At 38.8% G+C, this 17,976-nt stretch overlaps 1 long non-coding RNA gene across 1 annotated transcript; it reads right to left on the bottom strand.

Moving 5' to 3' along the window:
- Nucleotides 1-1,717: 1,717 nt before the first annotated feature.
- Nucleotides 1,718-2,730, bottom strand: LOC109009779. The gene is made up of 2 exons (XR_004801397.1): nt 2,287-2,730; nt 1,718-2,168 (listed from the first exon to the last, which is right to left on the bottom strand). It is a non-coding gene; the product is annotated as an uncharacterized LOC109009779 (long non-coding RNA).
- Between the last annotated feature and the right edge of the window lie 15,246 nt (nt 2,731-17,976).

Below are 17,976 nucleotides of genomic sequence, written 5' to 3'. Positions count from 1 at the left end.
GAGGAGCTTCACTAATATTTTCCAATTAAGATTATATATAGATGATTTGGACCTGCTTGCTTACCTTTAAATGCTTGTGTTGTGTTCTAGATCTGCAAATCCTATATCGGCCCATGAATGCTTACATCTTTGCCATTTGAGTATTATGTGCCAATTTGTTCCACGCTTTCCACCCCACTTTTTGCCATGGGCTACGTCAGTTCAGCTTAATCCTAAACCATCTATTTCGACGTCTATGTGCGCAATAGCACAACGTCAACTTCTGGTACCCATATTGCAAATCTGCCTCTCCCCAAAGGCATGAGCCTCTCGTTTCATCAAACGCATCACGACACCTCTTGCTTGTCCTAGCTACGTAATAAGATCTTTTATGTACCTAGGACAAGCAAGATCCATCTTTCCAGCTTGAAATTTTCAAGCAACCTCTTGCTTGAAATTTTCAAGTCCATCTTTCCAGCTGTAGAGGTTTCATCATCAATGACTTAAGTAAGATCTTCTCTTTTTTTGTGGACTGGGTTGATCTTTGGATGCATGATGGTATACATAGGGGAAAGGGAGAGAATAATAATGTAATGCCCTGGTTCCAGATGGGTCGAAAAGTTACTAACTATCACCTAAAATCATATTTCACAGGATAGATATAAACTCTAATTTCTCAATTACAAATAGATTTCATTGTTTTAAACAAACTATTCCAAAATAATTTACTAGAAACACCAAGTTTCAAAATAAACGTCAACCCTCTAAAATACAAAATTTTCATATGATGTCATTTCATATTATCCCAAATATAACTCTTACAAAAATTTTAAACTAATTATTACAATTTTTTCAAACTTTTAAATAAAAAATAAAAAACAATTAAAATTTTTTCAAATCTCTAAACAAAAATAATATTATAAAATTATTTTCTTACAATATTTTAATTTTATAATTTTTTATTCAACTTTTTCTCTCTCCTTTTACAAAATCTAAAAAAATACTTAGCTCAAACTATTCACAAACTATTTTACTACTATTTAAAAAATCATCATCTCATCTTACTCCCAAACCAACCATAAAATTCTCTAATAACCATAACATCCTTTTGTGCTTAATTCACCGTGCTTAACTAATCTCGTCCAATAATATGCACAAATTTATAGATTTCATATTCACTCTTTTTGTACAATTCAGAAGTAGAATGTCAAAAATCTGCCCATGTCTGCACCAGTCATGACAAAAATATTTTTTTCTTTTATACAAATTTCATGACTAATGTAGAACAAATAACTGAAGTTGTTTCAAATTTCTTTTCATAACAAAATATGCATATTTTTCAAAAATAAATTTTAGTCCCATTTCTTTTATGCTAAGTCTGGCATAAAAACCATGCTTACTTGTACTTTTTAATTTTTATGAAAATACTCTAAAAAATGTCAAGCAAATTTTGATCGTCACCTACATAATTAAATATACTATAAATTAATACAAATAAACTGGCACGTCTACAATAAATGACACAATTAAACGACCCACAACAAAACTCCCAACCTTTACAACTTTCATACTCCAAGAGTATGCTTTTATACCTTAAATATAACCTACCCATTCTATTTCCATCCACCCGACCTCCACAAACACAACTCCATCTATGCAAAATTTCGGCAACACAAACACGTTCCCAAATTTTATGACCCAACTCAAGGTTACAGTTCCATTCAAAATCACGAGCTTATTATCCAAATACTTCAAGAGCAAAATGCATACTTCACACCATACGCCAAAATTACATAGTTCAACTAGACATTTCACATGGCTTCCGGCCACTTCACAACTACACAATTATTCTCATCACTTTACAGTTTACACCGCACACATCTGCATCACAATTACACATTTTTCAACACTTCGCACGACGCACAGTTCACAACATCGACCTCAAATCCATAATTTTACAAACTCTAACTACATCAGTATAATAGTTCCAATTCCAACTATCTCGACATAAAAAAAAAAAAAAAATCCCCAGAACATGGATATAGAAATTATACCTCCAATTACAAGGTTACAGTGTGGTGATTCACGGCGTTGCGTGTGGGATGGTAGCGGAGGAGTAGAGATTGAGGGCTGGAAACGGTGTGGGCGACATTAATTATGGTTGGCGGTAGTCCGATGATGAGTTGCGGCTGAAGGTTGTTCAGAGAGAGAGAGAGAGAGAGAGAGAGAGACCCTGAGTGAGAGTGAGAGGCATAGATGGAGGGTGAGAAATCAAGAGATAAGCAGGGAGACAAACGAAGGAGTTACCGTGGTGGTTGAGCAACGACGGCGACGTGCGGTCATCTAGCGTGTAAGGGATGGCGATGGCTGAGAGGTGTGAAAAAGAGAGAAACAAAGGAGCGAGAGGGACAAGCAGGGGACTGAAGCTCAAGGGGGGAGGGCTTACAAGTCGACGAAGCAGAGGCTGACGCCGTGGAAAGGGGGCTGGCGTGCACGACAGTGTCTCCCGGGGCTGCTTGCGATGGCGGTGCACGACTTAGATGGGAGCGGTTCTCGGACTGCCATGGACTGAGTGGAAGGAGGGTGCTGGTTTCCGGCTTAAGCCTTAGGTGATTCTGAGAGATAGAGAGATTGTGCGACCTGCCATAGATTAAGTATCGGGATGAGAGAATTCCTGAGGGAGTGGCGTGAATTAGCAAGGACGGGAAAAGAAGAAAAAGGAAGGAAATAAAAACTGCCTGGGAAGTGACGCCCGGGGAGAAGTGGGAAAGAGAGAGAGTGAAGGGAGGAGAGAACTGAAAAATTTGAACTAGAGCACTTTTTTTAAATTTATCAAAATTAAATGACAGTTTTGATAAATATAAAAACAGTTTTGATAAATATAAAAAAAATTTAATTATTTTATTCATATAAATCTTTATATTAAAATAATTATTTTTTTATTATATAATAATAAAATAATATAAGATAAATTTAATTTTAATTATTCACATTAAATCTCTACATTAGATTATATATTTATTCATAGTAATAAATAATTAATAATTTTAAAAATATTTAATTTTTTTTAATTATTAATTTATTTAATTTTATCATATTTTACTATTCTACTTATTATATGTTAATTAATAATTATGTTCTTATTAAATTAATATATCACTAAGTCAAATTAATATATTAATTACGATAAAATATGTGATAAAAAGAAAAGGAGAAAGAAATAATTAATAAAATATATATTTGATGTATGTACAGTAATCTTTAAATTTAAAAAAAATTTTAAAAATTACTGTAACTAAATTTTAATAAAATTTAACTAATTTAATGTGAATATATTTTATTTTTTAATAATTAAATATTCATTAGATTTAATTTTTAATTAGTCTAATGAAAGTGCTCTTACTGAAGGACGGCGTTTCCTCAAGAGGCTGGTATCTTCGGGAGCCAGGGCAAGTTATGGGCCTGGGTGTTACCAAGAATGTCTAGTGCATGTGATTGACAACATGGTGATCTGTTTCGGAGTTGTCAAAACTGGCGGGCTACTCCACCACTTCGGAAAATAATTGGATGAATCCCTCAACACATAAAGCAACGTTTACTTACATGCTTTATGGATCTCATAAATTCTCATATTGATCTCCAGGAAAACTAAAAGTGGCTTCATTCTTGAGGCACAAACTCGAGTTAATGTTGATCAGCTACTGATCGGTAAAACTCTAGTTTCCATCTTGTTAATGAAAAATATTTTGTTAGCATATTAATCATGTGATAAAACCTATCATTTTAATTTTAATTTTCTAAGCTTGCTTAGAAAAAATATGAAGAAATTGGTCAAGCAACAACTTTGCTAGACATGCACTCGAGAATCTCTTGAGCCGACATCACACATAATTCACTTGTCTATTAGATTGTCATTTTCTCGAGCAAAACTTGAATAGAGAATTCGTTCAACTCTTGTTCTGCATACACTTGAGCAAACTTCATATAAAGAATTCACTCGATGACTTGTACAACACTTACTCGAGTGAACATTAGCGAGTTCAGCAAGATAAATTCAATTTGAACTCTTTAAGAACCCTAGATTAACCCTAGGTATAAATACTCTATCATATATATGCAATATATCCGGGGTAAAGTGATAGGCAAATTTTTTTATTTTATTGTGCTCTTATTAAAAGAACCTTAGATATCTATCAAACCTTCAAGATACTTTCTCTCCTAATAAACACATTGTGATAACCTTGGCCCAATGGTGTTTTAACCCAAGCACAATTTCAAGGCCCAAGTCCAAAAAAAAAATGCTAAAAACATTTTCTTTTCCTTCCCCCTCCCCCCCTCGACACCTTTGAGCCCCCACCACCTTCTTTTCTCTTCTCTAAAAAGTTTATTTCCTTTGCCTCCCCGTTATCCCACTAGTAAGCATCTTCTCTCTAACTCCTCAGCCTTTCGCTGCCTACCCTCTCTCTCTCTCTGCACTTGCAAGTTGCACTGTCTAGCCCCTCCATCATGCTGCCGCTACCTGACCTAAGGCCATTGGCAAGCTTCATTGATCTCCTCCCTCTCTCAATCCCGTAATACTTAAAACACATTTTTGGGTTCAAAAGATCTAAGTTGCGTTTCCTCCTTCCAACCAACATCATTGTCTTGATGTGCCCTCACGTTCGGCATTGCGACAATGACTCATTCCTCTTCTGGTCTCCCTATCTCTCTCTCTCTCTCTCTCTCTCTCTCTCTCTCTCTCTCTCTAACTCTCTCCCCACCCAAGCTGCCGACAACCCTTTTTTCCCTCCGTTTCCTCCATTCGAAACACATCCCTGCACTAATAGGAGTTTTGGATATGGGAATTGTGAACTTGTTATGTGTGCCTCTGTTATGGCTATGTGCCTCTGTGGTAGGAGCTGTGAATTTTGTGGGAGAGTTGAAAATTTGCTATGATGGTTCTATATTGTGGTTGTGTGCCTCTATGATGAGAGTTGTGAATTTTGCTATAATGGTTTTTTGATTTGGGCCTTGTGCTCCTATGATAGAGTTGTGGATTGTTGTGTTGGTTTTTTTGCTTGGTTTATGCCTTTATGGTGGGGTTACCTTCGTCGGCTTTGGAATGGTTCTCGAGTGCTCTGTAGAACCTTACTTTCTATCCATTTGATTATTTATGTTGCATAAATGATTTCTTATTTCAATTCTTGTTGTTACTGCCACCAGCCACATAAAGGGTGTTGTACATTTGGTTGGAATTTTTTCCCTCATTCACACTCTTTACTTAAAGAGTGTTGTAAAGGAGTTTTGGCAATTCCCACATTTGCACCAGTTTACAGCTTGTGAATACTTGCCGAAAATTTCCCCACGTGCACTGTTCTTGATATTGATCTCGGATTTCTTATTATTGGGCCATTTCTAACATGTAAACCATTTTCTGAATTTCTTATCATCGGATTATGATTTATGCATGTAAATTGGATTGTGAGATATTACTAGATTTATGGATTGAAAGGTTTTACGCATATGTGTGAGTGTCACGATCTCAAGTCGAGATGGAGCATTATCTTGGTAGAGCTCCTCCGTTCACTTGGGAGCATATAATACTAAGTGACATCCCCTGCGTTTTATAGCCCAGCCCAAAGAAGCCTAATAGGGGTGTAACTAGTTCGGTTTCGTCTAATTTTGTACATTTTTTAGAATCGAACTAGTATACATCAATTTTAAAAATTTAAGAATCGATACTGGACTGATTCACTACAAAAACCAGAACTTTCGATTTTTTCAGTTTCGATCTGGTCTGGTCCGGTATTCCGGTTTTACAGATTACTTATATTAGTAATAATATGAGGTTTACATATACTAAACTATTAGTTTATTTATATTTATAAGTATATTATTGATAATAATTAGCACATACTAGTACAATATCAAATTTAACTATAGTCTATATAAGCTCTACTTTTTATATGAGTATATATATATATATATATTATAATTTATTATATTCCAAAAATAAGTTTATAGTAATAACTTAATATTAATATTTATGTTTAAGATTAAAATTTAATGTTATATTAATTTTATATTATAAGATTAATAGACTTAAATAATAAGATTAGAATTTCATGTTATATTAATTAGTAATTTAGTATATAATATATATGATATGATATAAAAAATTATATATAATATAATTTTTTTTAAATATATATCGGTTTGGTTCAGTTTAAATCGGTTTTCAAAATATGAAAATCGATACTGCACCAGTTTAGGACCGATTTTAGTTCTTAAGATTTGGTACCGCACCGGACTACTAACAATCTACCTAGTTTGATCCTGTCCGGTCTAGTTATATCAGTTTTCCAGTTTTATTTACACCCCTAAAGCCTAAGGCCTAGCCTTAGAAAATTGCCTAGCCCACTTACAAAAAGGGCGATGTTTTGAACTCCTACACTTATTTCTTTTCCCTTTTCCATTTCCTTTCTCCCCTCCTCGTTGTCCTGCCTCTCCCACGCCAACAGAGCATCACTGACCCTTGCCTGCACTACAGCTGATAGGAACCAAGGTGGGCCTACTCTTAAAGATTCTTTGCAAGTTTCAGATGGGCCAATTATAAGATCAAGGGCCAAGAAGATCAAGGAAGCAATGCAAGGATTGGTGCAATCCACTTGGGATGAAGCCAGCAAGAGCCCAACACTCAAGATGGGTCTAAAAGAAGAAGAACCAGTTTTGATCCACTTGATTCAAGTTGTGGAAGACATGACTTAGAGATACGGCCTATTGTTATTGGAGGCTTCCAATTTGGTTAAATGATTTATTTTATTAGTTTAGAATAAGTGGGTTTGAAGATGCTTGACTCACATGTCTTATTTCTTATGAACTATGTTTTTGGGAAGGCCTTGTATTTTGGCCAATGGCTTATTTGGAAAGTTACTTTTTAGGAACTAGGGTTTCCTCAATTTATTGTAGGGGTTACTGTAGCCCGGTACTGTTCATCAAGGGTAATTTTGGGTAAAATGGGCTTTATTTTGGCTAGGATTTTGATTAGGTTTAGGTTTAAAAACTCTTTTTAGCCTCATTTGAGGGGTTAGACAATATTGAATTTTATTTGTGAGTTGAGTTTTCTCCTATTGTTCTCGATTGAACTCTTGAACTTATCAAAGGTAAATCACAACTTTTGTGGCGTTCCTCCTTTGTAATCTGGGTTCTTGAGACGGGTTCTTCAATGGGTCTAGATTTTAATATAATCTAAGTTCTTAAAACAAGTTTTCATCGGGTCTAGGTTCTCCATCCGTTGACTTGATTTTGACTTTCTTTGGGAGTTGTCAAATTGATTGTTTGTTCAAGAGAATTCATTCCCGCGGGTTCATATCAGCAGCCTACCCTTAGTTGAGTTCTACCGCCTTTGACCACCGCCCTCCACCACCAATACAAGAACCTCTCCATTCCTCCCGTTAAGACCACTTCGGTCTACAAATAGAGTGGAAACCCCCCTCCTCCCTGCACTGCACCTCCTTTGCTTCTCGATCTCCCCACTCATTTTTGTCAGCCTCACTCTCTCAGATTTCACTCCTCTTTCTCTCTTGCCCAAACCTATTTTGGGTTCAAAATCCCTAAACCGTGTGTCCTCTCTCCGGCCACCATGGCACACCTTGCCGCCATACCTCATTGATCAATTCCTCCCTATCCGATCACCTCTCACTTTCTCTCTCTTCCCTCTACCTCTGTCACTCTCTGTCTCTCTCTTTCCCACTTTGTCTCTATCTCTCTATCCCTTTTTCTTTCTAACCTCCTCTCACACAAGTCGTCTGCTACCCTCTTCCTCCTTTTGTCCTCGATCTGAAATCCACCCTTGTGGTTTTCGGCCACCCCATGCCAAGAACCACCATCCCCCGTGGCTAAACACTCTTTTTTCCCTCCTTACCCGAGACACTACCACCCAAGAGACCTTGCACCTCCAGGAGACGGGAACAACTACGGGAAACACAATATGAAGCAAGACACTGACGAACATCTAGAATATTCTTCCTTACATACGGTGGTAAGCAGCTCTATGAACTAACCTTGAAAATGAATGTCAATGGTGAGAATGTTTGGAAACTACCACACTTTTGAGTGGTGAGAGATTTTAATATATATTCATTTACAAAATGTTGTATAAGGTAATTTACACATAAATGTTGATTACAAAATAAATGGAAAGAATCAGCGCCTAATCAAGCTCCTATAATTAAGGGTCAATGGCTGCACATATGGAATGCCTTAGATTAAAGCAAAGGATCCTCAACACCCCCCCGCAAGCTGAGCGTAGGATTTGAACGGACGTGGAGCTTGGATTGAAAAAATTCAAAGAGAGCTCTAGGCACACTTTTGGTGAAAATAGCTACAACTTGTAAGTGAGAAGGTACATAATGTGTGTGGAGTTTGCCAGCGACAACAAGTTCATGAAGAAAATGGTAGTCTAATTCAATAGAAGAGGCATCTGTGGCAGAGAAACTTTGAGGTCATGAAGGAGATGCGTGAGCCAAAGAATTTCGGTGGCAGTAAGAGCAAGGGTACGATACTCAGACTGACAGCTTGAATGAGAAATAGTAGGTTGCTTCTTGGCACTCCAAAAAACCAAATTATTGTCAAGGTAAATAGAATAACCAGAGGTAGAGCGACGAGTATCAGGACAACTTGCCCTGTCAGCATCAGAGTAGGCAATTAGAGCACCTGGAGCAGTAGATGGATGAAAAGTGAGGCCAAAACGGAGTGTGCCCTTAACATAGCAAAAAATGCGCTTGACAACAAGAAATTTGTCTTCAGTGGAAGAGTGTAGAAATTGGCTGACAAAGTTGACAGCATAAGCAATATCGGGCCGCGTGATAGTCAAATATTAGAGAGCACCAACGAGAGATCTGTAAAGGGTTGGATTCGAGAACAGAGGACCATCAACAAATAGGTGCTGGGAAACAACCATGGGGGTGTGAATAGGTTTGTTGTCAAGTAACTGAGATCGCGTGAGAATGTCCCGTGCATATTTCAGCTGACTGATAAAGAGACCATCAGTGGTGGATGTAGCTTCAAGACCAAGGAAGTAACTGAGAGAACCCAAATCCTTAGTAGTGAACTCAAAATTGAGCTTGCAAGTAAAGATGTAAAGAAGAGATGAGTTGTTGCATGTAATAATGATGTTGTCAACATAAAGAATCAAATAAATAATGTCAGTCTGCTTATGAAAGGCAAAGAGTGATGTGTATGCATGATTGCAATAAAAACCAAGTTGAATGAGAAAAGAGTTGAACCACTGAAACCAAGCACAAGGGGCTTGCTTTAAGCCATAGAGAGCTTTCTTCAACTAACAAACATGATTAGGGAAGCGAGGTCAATGTACCCAGGGGCTGTACCATATAAACATGTTCTGTAAGATGACCATTGAGAAACGCATTCTTGACATCAAGTTGACGAAGAGGCCATTTGTTGGTCACAGAGCCTTGATGACAGGGCTAAAAGTGTTAGTGTAGTCAAGACCAGGTACTTGTGTATAGCCCTTGGCAACAAGGCGAGGTTTGAGATGCTAGATAGATCGATCGGGCAAGTATTTGGTGTGAAACACCCATTTTGAGCCCACAATGTTGGTGTTGGCAAGTCGAGGAACCAAAATCTAGGTACGATTATTTTGCAAAGCTTGAACTTCCTCATCCATGGCTGCTAGCCAAGCAGGATTCTTAGCAACAGACTTGAATCATTTAGGCTCAATGGATGCAAGAAGAGCAGAGAAAAGTCCAAAGGATACTAAGAGACCAAGATGGGTCGGGTGGCGAGTTTTGAAAATACCAACTTTGGCTCGTGTGAGTATAGGATGAGAACCCATCGGAATGGCTGTAGCAGGAGTAAGAGCAGTTCTAGGCGGCTTAGTGGTGGGTTCAAGAGGAGTGGGGCTAGGATCCGAATGCTGCAAAGATGGACCTGTAAGAGAATCATTTGTCTGCAAAGACCCATCCATTGGATCAGCACAAAAACACACGGGCTAGATCTGAATTGAGGAATGTGCCGGGAGTGTGGCACAGTGGAAGAGGAGGGCATTTCTAGATGGGGAAGATTGGGTTCCAAAACATTTGAACAATGGAGAGAGGATATGGGTTGAGCCTAGGAGGTATCTAGGAAGGGAAAGTGGTTCTCATCAAATTGAGCATGTCAGGTGATATATAGCCTAGAGATGGTGGGATCAAGACAACGAAATCCTTTATAAGAAGAACTGTATCCCAAAAAAATGCAAGGAATATTGTGGGGGAAAAAATTGTTAGGCATATAATCACGTAATCAAGGATAAACACAACAACCAAAAGGATGAAAATTTTCATAATTTGGAGAGGAACCATATAGAAGCTCAAAATGTGACTTACCTCCAAGAAGTGGTGTGGGTAAACGGTTGATGATGTAACCTATAGTGTTAAAGGTGTCAACCCAGAAGCAAGGGGAAGTGTGGGGATGAAAAAGGATAGCCAAGCTTGTTTCAGTTACATGTCGATGATTTCTTTCAGCGCGACCAGTTTGAGTGGGTGTATATGGACAAGAGAGTTAATGAGGAATGCCAAAGTTACGAAGGTGAGCTTTAAAGCAGTTGCTTGTAAATTCTGCACCACCGTCACTTTGAAAAATTTTGATACGAGTAGAATGTTGATTTTTCACAAATTTTGAAATTGAACAAAGGTATCATAGAAGTCAGATTTCAATTTCAATGGATAAAGTCAAGTGAAACAAGAATAATCATCAATGAATAAAACATAGTAAGCAAAACCCAAATTTGATTTGACGGGTGAGGGACCCCATATATTGCAATAAATAAGATCTAACACATTAGATGGCCAATGTTCATTACGAGAATATAGCAAACGGTGATTCTTCGCAAGTTGACATGTACTACATAATGTAGGAGATGGCAATAAAGAAGTAAGATAAAGCTACCCTTTTTTATTTAAAAGAGAGATAACAGAATGATTTACATGTCCAAGGCGAGCATGCCAAAAATCATAAGTAGCATGAAGAATTTTTTAGGAAAGAAATAAAAGCGGAATTGCCGTGCTCTAGCACATATAAGCCGTCATCTCGTTTACCAATTGCCACCACCCTTCCCATTTGGCGATTTTGAACAGTGAAAAAATTATTAGTAAATAAGATGGATAACGGAAAATTTGTTGTTAATTTACTAATGGACAAAAGATTTTTAGTGAGGTGAGGAACAACCAAAACATCTAATAGTTGAAAATTTGGGAAGGTGAAATTTTACCAGTGTGGGTAATGGGTAGGGAAGCCCACTCTTGATAATCACACAATCCTTACCCGTGTAAAAGGTGGTGTGGTCCAAGGTTGATTGGGTTGGAGTTATGTGAGCTGAAGCCCCTGTGTCCAAGTACTAGTCCACAGCCTCATTACCAGAAACAAAGCACGAAGAAGCAAATGCCTCTACGAGTTGTGCTGAAGGCTCATGGCGCTCAAAGCTTTGCCTGCACTAGTCTGCATAGTGACCTTCCAAGCGGCAGATTTGGCAGCGTAGGGGGCGGTGCCCTTGACCAGAAGAAGAACAACCATGTCCACTATTTGAGAGAAGTGGCCATGGCCACTATTTTGCCCTCGTTGGGTGTGAGAGAAACTGCTCCTCTGGTTCGAGCGATCATGGCTTTAATTTGTGGTAGTAAACGCCTTTGTGGGTTTCGTAGCAGGACGTTCAAGGGACTGCTGAAAGTGCTCAAAGCTCTCAGCTTTGGAAACCAAGTCAACGAAGTAGGGGAGAGGGGTAAGAGCCATCTGTGCAGTGGAGAAACACGAAAACTCATCATCGAGGCCTCAAAGGAACCAATGCACCTTATTGGTGCCATCGATGGACCAACCAATCGCATGGAGTTAGTCACAAAGAGCCTTGAATGCACGGGCATACAAAACAACATATATAGTTCTGCATTTCATGATCTGGAGTCCATCCTTGAGACGGATTTCCCGAGCCTTGGAGCGGTGGCTGAATGTGTTCTCTAAGGCAAGCCATACCTCGCGTGAGGTGGAGAGGCCAACTACCTAAGCCATGGCTTCCTCAGTGAGGGAGGAAAGGAGAAGGCTGAGAAGACGTTGGTCAATGGTTTTCCATGCCAAGTGTTTGTTGTTTGGTGTCTGAGAACCGGTAGGTTCAAACTGTGGTGGCAGCACAAGGGTTCTATCGACATGTCCCAATAATTCTTGGTTTTCAAGGAGAGGGAGAAGTTGGCTTTTCCAGAGAAGATAATTGGATTAAGAGAACTTGGTGGTTACCATGTGAATTATGGTGTTGAAAGGGAGAAGGGAGGAGGATGATTAAAAAAACAAAGAGAGAAGGATTGATGGATGCTAATCCTGAAGGGCTCGTGATACCATGAGAATGTTTGAAAATCACCATACTTTTGAGTAGTGAGAGATTTTAATATATATTCAGTTATAGAATGTTGTATAAGGTAATTTACACATAAATGTTGATTACAAAATAAATGAAAAGAATCAGTGCCTAATCAAACTCCTATAATTAAAGGTCAATGGCTGCACATATGGAATGCCTTAGATTAAGGCAAAGGATCCTCAACAAATGGAACTGTGAGTTTTGGACTTGTTGTGGTTCTGTGTGGCCGAGAGCCTCTATCGAAGTGTTGGGATTTTGTGTGTTTCTCTATGTGGTTGAGTGCCTCTGTGGAAAAGCAGTGTGGACTACGACATTGGGCTCATGTTGTGGTTGTGTGCCTCCGTGGGAGAGTTGTATATTTGTTTTGTTAGTTTTATGTTGATATAATTGAGATTGTAAATCTCTTTGTTTTAAATTTATTTAGTTTTGTTGGGATTTTGCCCTCATTCACAATGTATTTCAGATATAAATTGGTGTTGGGATTTCCCACCTTTGCATTGGTTCACAACTTGTGAATGTGTGCTAGAAATTACCTTCCCTGCACTAAATTACAACTTGTGAATGCTTGCTAGAAATTTCCCTTGCACTGTTTTTTTTTTTTCACCATGTAATTTTTGTTAAATCTCCTATTATTTGGTTGTTTATGGTATCTAAATCATTTGCTGAATATCTCGACATTGATCTGTGATAGATTTAAGTAAATCTGGATTCCAAGATATTGTTAGATTTTTGGGTTAACTGGCTTTATGTGGGTGTGTGCATATCACGACCCCAAGACGTGATGGGGCATTATCTTCGTAGAGCTCATTTGATCACTCGAGAGCACAAAATACTGAGTGACATCCCTTGAGTTGTTGTTGGGCAACAACGAGTTCAGGCGAGATGGTAACTCTCTTGGGTCGAAGTAGTGCCCTCTCTAATGGCAAAGACCATGTCGTGGTTAAGGACGATCTTGAAGCCAGAAGTCACTCTTAACAAAGTCACATGCATAGTGCCAAGGTGTGCAGATGGTCCATTTAGGGGAGACTATGGTGTACACATTCATACACATTACAAAATTGATATTTTTCAAAAATGGAATTTTCTATTGGGTATGTTGCACTTACGTGAAATATTGTACAGTGTACTTTAGCTATGTTATTTGGTTTTGTTTAATTTTGGTTAAACATGAAATGTGAACTATTGTCTTTTCCTACGTCAATTACTTGCCTAATTTGCATTTTCAATGGCATGCATTTTTTAGTGTTAGTCTGAGTTTCAATTACTATGATTTTTTGAAATCTCACCCTCATAGTCTCACTATGGTCCCACTTCTCAGAACTACAGATTTTGCGGCATATAGAGTTTGATAGTGGTTATGAGCATGGAGATCCACCACCTCTAGAGGATTGAGGATTGTGGCTTTTCCCCCTTTTGTTAAGTTGCTATGTTTGATTTTATTGAAAAGTCATATGACTGTAATATTCCTTTAGCTTAAGGTTGGAGACAAGTGGCTTATAGATATTGGGGTTGTGTTGTATTAATTTTTCTGGTACTGTTATTTGGACTTAATAACTATCCTTTTTATTTTTCGCTAAGAATTAATTGTACACTTTTATTGAGCATGTGAACACACACTTTATTATCGCAATGTACGAAGGGTGGATGACCCAAGCAGCAAACATCTTGACATCAGAATTTTGCCAAATCACAAGCGGGACTAGTGGTGTCACAAACTTTGTGGTATCAGAGCTTTTACGACTCTGATTAAATCTTTAAGTTACATAGAGACAGTACAAGAGCCTTAGGCTTTAATCTTGATGAGATTGGACCTTTTGGAAGGAAGGACAAAATGGTGTGACCTAGACTAGCTCAGGATGAGCCTTAATACCAAGGTCTTGAAGATGACCTACCGCATGGTGAAGAAAATTTAAACTATGTTGCGAGTCATTGACCACATGACTAAAATACTGGGACGACAACAAGAGTTTTCTAATATATTTTCAATAACAACAACGGGTTGAACATAGAGGTTGCTGGTACGAGCGGTTTCTGGCCCACAGATGCCTTGGTTTTTTTGGAGTCGATGGGCCTATGAGAGCAGGAAAATGGATCACGGATCTCAAAAAGACCTTTGAAATCTAAAATTGTACTAAGGATAAGAAGATTTTATATGCGGGTTATATACTTCAAAAGGAAGCTGCAATATGATAAAAGATGAAGAGACGGCTTCTGGTCATGGAACTAGGGTCAATAGCAATCGTGATCTGGTGGCAATTCAAAAAAGGGTTTGATGAGCGTTTCTTCCAACCATGGTGAGAGAGCAAAGGCAAGAGAATTTGTCAGCCTAATCTAAGGAGGTATGATTGTGGAGCAATATGCCGCTAGGTTGATGGAATTGAAGAGTTTTGTGGATACGTTGAAAAGATAAGAGCTGGATGCTTCTAGAAGGGGTTACAATTGTCAATACATGCTCGCGTAGCCTATTTGCAGATTTAAAATCTCCATAGGCTAGTGGAAGTAGCCTCTATAGTTGAACATGAGCACAACCATATCAACAGTTTAGAAGATGAGGACTTATGACTTATAATGGGGAAGGAAGCAGCTCAGTGTCACCCTAGAAATTCGTGTCTAAATCTAGGGTATGACCACAAGCCGCAACGGTAGTTTGCTTAGGGGCAGATCACCTGTTTGCAGCTGATGCAACAGGTCTCATTGAAAAGATCATCATCAAAGCACCAACAATTGTTTCAGATGCGGCCAAACGGAGCACTTTGCCAGGGAAGGCCCAATACGGCCAAGGTAGCTGACCTAGCCTAGGTGAAGAAAGCTTGTGTGAGAGATAACCTGTGCAGGTGCGAGTTTATGATGTGACGTCTAAAAGAAGTTGATGAGGAGGCTTAAAAGACCTAAGAAGTAGGAGTCATCATTGGTACAAACTTGCTTTAATTTTGAGAATTAATGCATTTTTTAAAGTATGTTATTAAGATTAAACGCATTTGACTATATCAAGAAGATTCAAATTGTATGAGTTTTACACTTGTACCTAGTTTGACTTGTGTGCGTGTTAGAATGTGTAGTTTACAAAGGAAGTCCCTGCAGCAAATTGTGGCAGACCTGATAGTGTTCAACCTTCTTGGGTTTGATATCTTCTAGGTAATGGTTTGGTTGTTCCAATATAAGCTAAGACAGATTTGGCTGGTGGAGTTGAAGCATATCTAGTTTACGTGGTGTTGAAACCAATGGACAAAAAACTGGAAAAAAGGATTCTAGTCATCGAGGAGTTCCTAGAAGTTTTCACTGGTGATCTCCAAAGGCTGCCTCCTATTTGAAAGATTGAGTTCACGACTTGAAATCGCTAGCATCTCCTATACATAAGGCACTTTATTGAATGGCGCCATCAAAATTAAAGGAGTTGTAGACACAACGCCAAGAGCTTATGGAAAAGGGGTTTATCAGACCAAGTTCGTCACCACGAGTAGCATCGGTATTATTTTTCAAGAAGAAGGATGGGACTCTTAGGATGTGCATAGACTTCTGAGAACTTAATAAGCTAACGAGAAAGAATAAGTACCCCTTACTTAGGATTGATGATTTGTTTGATCAACAAAAAGGAGCATCAATTATTTTCAAGATTGGCCTTAGGTTGAGGTATTACCAATTGAGAATCAAGGAGAGAGATATGCCTAGGATTGCATTCAGAACTAGAGATGGACTATGAGTTCAGGGTAATGCCTTTCGGATTGGCCTATGCACCTGCAACACTCTTGGATATTATGAACCGAGTGTTTAGGCCCTTTTTGGATTCATTCGTGGTGGTTTTTATTGACGATAGTCAAGTCCACTCGCGAGATCTAGAGGACCACATGAACAACCTACAACTGGTACTGGGGAAATTGCAAGCGCATCATTAAATGCAGAACTCCACAAGTGAATTTTTTGTTGGATGAAGTTAAATTCTTTGGTCATGTAATCTCCAAGAACGAAGCAGTTGTGTACCCTAGCAAGATTGAAGTAGTGATTGCCTGGCCACAATCCATAAATGTGCACGAGATTAGAAGTTTTCTGGAAGTTGTAGGTTATCATCGAAGATTCATGGAACGTTTCTCCAAGCTCTCATAACCACTCACGACCTTGACTAAAAAAGAAGGTTAAGTTCATCTAGACCGAGCAATGTTAAAAGAGCTTCCATGAGCTGAAGAGGAGACTGGCCACAACATCTATGTTGGCATTACCTGTGGCACACAAGCCAATGGTGGTTTTCAGGGACACGTCCAAATTTGGTTTCAAGAGCATCTTGATGTAGGAAGATTGAGTTGTGGCGTATGCATCACGAAAACTGAAATATCATGAAAAGAATTATCCCACGCATGATCTCAAGTTAGTAGCAGTGGACTTTGCCTTGAAAACTTGGTGGCACTATCCCTATGACGAAGCCTATGAGATCTCTATAGACCACAGGAGTCTGAAGCACCTCTTTAGTCAGAAGAATCTTAACATGAGACAAAGAAGGTGATTGGAGATAATCAGTGACTTCTAATGCAAGATCAAGTATCATCCAGGGAAGGCTAACCTAGTTGCCGATACATTGAGTCGTAAGTTTCAAATGGAGGATGTAGCAGAATCATCAAATGTGGATTATCTACTATGTGGATGAGGAGATTGGTTCTCATTAAGAAGAGATCATTGCCTCTATACAGTAAACTAGAGTTGTGGACTTCAAAGAGTTGAAGACTCAATAGAGAAGGGACTTGAAACTGTTGGATATTCGACGAAGGGTCAAGAAGTTAAGAGGGCCTATACATTACAATCTTAATAGGGACAGTGCCCTACTATACAAGAATTGAAGAGTCATTCCCATAGATGTTGAGGTCAAGGGGAAGATACCTGCAGGGGCCCATGTTGCACCCTACTCAGTACATCTAGGAAGTACAAAGATGTACCAAGATAAAGACTTTTGGTGGGAATGAATGGACTTTTGGTGGGAATGAATGAAGAGCGATATAGTATTGTTTTTTGAAAGGTGCCCTACCTAGCAACAAGTAAAACCAGAACATCATAGAAGCTTCTTGGGAGTTTTTGGAAGAGATGCGAGTTACGTACCCACGCTTGTGGATCTTGATAATCCCTAGTAAATGTTTTAGGACGGAATTTTTACAACGAAGGATGGATGTGATAACCCAAGCCCAATTTCAAGGCCCAAGTCCATAAAAAAAAAACATAAGAACATTTTCTTATCCTTCTCTCCCCCTGACATCTCTACGCTCTCAACACCCTATTTTATCTTCTCTAGAAATTTTCTTCCCTCAGCCTCCCCGTGTCGTCGCCACTACCCCATCGATAAGCATTTTCTCTTTAACTTCTTAATCTCTTGCTACCTTATTTCTCTATGTCTCTCTCTGTCATTCCGTTTTGCTCTCCCTATTTATACTTGCAAGTCGCATTGTCCAGCCCTTCTGTCACCTCGCATGTTGCCCACCATCTGACTTCAGGCTGCTAGTAAGCTTCATCGATATCCTCCCTCTCTAAATCCCATAAAGTGAAACCCATTTTTGGGATCAAAAGCTCTATGAGATTTCTAGCCACTGTCACTGTCCCTCCACACCCTTCTGTCCGGCATTGCCACAGTGAGT

Source organism: Juglans regia, chromosome 4 (genome assembly GCF_001411555.2).
Source record: "Juglans regia cultivar Chandler chromosome 4, Walnut 2.0, whole genome shotgun sequence".
Classification (NCBI taxonomy): Eukaryota; Viridiplantae; Streptophyta; class Magnoliopsida; order Fagales; family Juglandaceae; genus Juglans; species Juglans regia.
Note: the sequence above shows the minus strand (reverse complement) of the source record. Positions and strands in the feature narration are given on the sequence as shown.